The 1,262-nt window shown below is 50.0% G+C and overlaps 1 long non-coding RNA gene across 1 annotated transcript in view; it reads left to right on the top strand.

Moving 5' to 3' along the window:
* The first annotated feature begins 77 nt into the window (after positions 1-77).
* Positions 78-1,262, top strand: part of LOC104861483 — a 56,121-nt gene continuing 54,936 nt past the window's right edge. The window contains exon 1 of the long non-coding RNA XR_780065.2: positions 78-1,002. This is a non-coding gene — a long non-coding RNA (uncharacterized LOC104861483). The remainder of the gene's footprint in view (positions 1,003-1,262) is intronic.

Consider the following 1,262-nt stretch of genomic DNA (forward strand, 5'->3'; position numbering starts at 1 on the left):
TGGGCGGGGCCTGGGGTGGGCGGTGCCGGCGGCGCACACCACTCCCGGATATCCGGCACTGGGCCAGGCCGGAGCTCCCGCCGTCTCGGAGGGTTCTGTTTGCGAGCTGCTTTCTTCCTTTTTGCCCAGGCGGTTTCCTGGCTCCATAGACGTATTTTTCAAAGTGAATGGGGAGGTAGCCAGACTTGTTGGGTGTCTCTTCCACCGTCACCGCGTTTGAGACGTGCAGAGGAGCCTCACCTCTGTTTCCTTTCCTGCAAGGGACCCCAGGGGAGGCTGGCCAAGCTCTGCCCAGCTGCACAAACCTTTTCACCGCTTAGGCCCTGGGTGACTTCAGTGAATCCTAAACCGAACCCTAACGCTGACTTCTCTGACCCCGATGTCACGCAGGTTTCGTGACAGATGAAAGAAAGATGAGGGAAATAAGTTACCCATGATACTCAAAGAAAAAAAAAATGCGTCTAGGCAAGAACCCACGAGGGCCTCAGAAAAGTGTGTGGGCATGGGCAAGCTAGTATGCGAGTACCGTAGCCCCTGCCGCAGGGTGCTCTGCACACACCCGTCAGAGGCCTTCGATAGTTTACCGAGAGCGTTCATATATGCGTGGCTGTGCTAAATAATGGTGGTAGAACTTAGCATATGCCAGACGCTGCATTACCTACATTGAATATGTATTTGTTATATGCATATTAGGCCACTTAATCCTCACAGGAGACAATTACTTGTTTTAAGTCACACGGTTACTAAAAGCGGGAGGTGTACAAGGCGACACCCTAGAGAGGATTAAGGGTATAAGTGATACTTGGCTTGTGATTTCCTCACCTCCACCTGAGTTTCAGACAAAAGCTTAACGAAGCAACTCCGCTTTTATTAAAGAGTGCACACAGCAGAGCAGAAGCTGAGCAATTGCTGAGAAGGGCATGGAGGTCGGCGATGGCTTTGTCCTCCCTGTCCCTTGGGTTCACAACTCAGTCCCGGCCCTCTTCAACACCACTTAAGTCGGTAGGTGGCAATTATTTTCTTTCTTCCTTCTCAGCCTACACCTTTCATGAGTTTTGAGATGATACTTGTTAGCTTGCTTTTCTCATACCCAGTGTGTGGATCTGGTGAACATCCACTCATTCTTAGATTATAATATGGCTGTGTTTGGTTCCCTGTCCTTGAAAAATCCATAAAGATCAGCACATATGCAAAACTCTGGGGGCAGGGAAGGCATGGCTGTCTTCTGACTCTATGTATATGTTGTTGGTGTCTGGTAAAAG

This window comes from Fukomys damarensis, unplaced genomic scaffold (assembly GCF_012274545.1).
Source record: "Fukomys damarensis isolate Sample0158 unplaced genomic scaffold, DMR_v1.0_HiC HiC_scaffold_10, whole genome shotgun sequence".
Classification (NCBI taxonomy): Eukaryota; Metazoa; Chordata; class Mammalia; order Rodentia; family Bathyergidae; genus Fukomys; species Fukomys damarensis.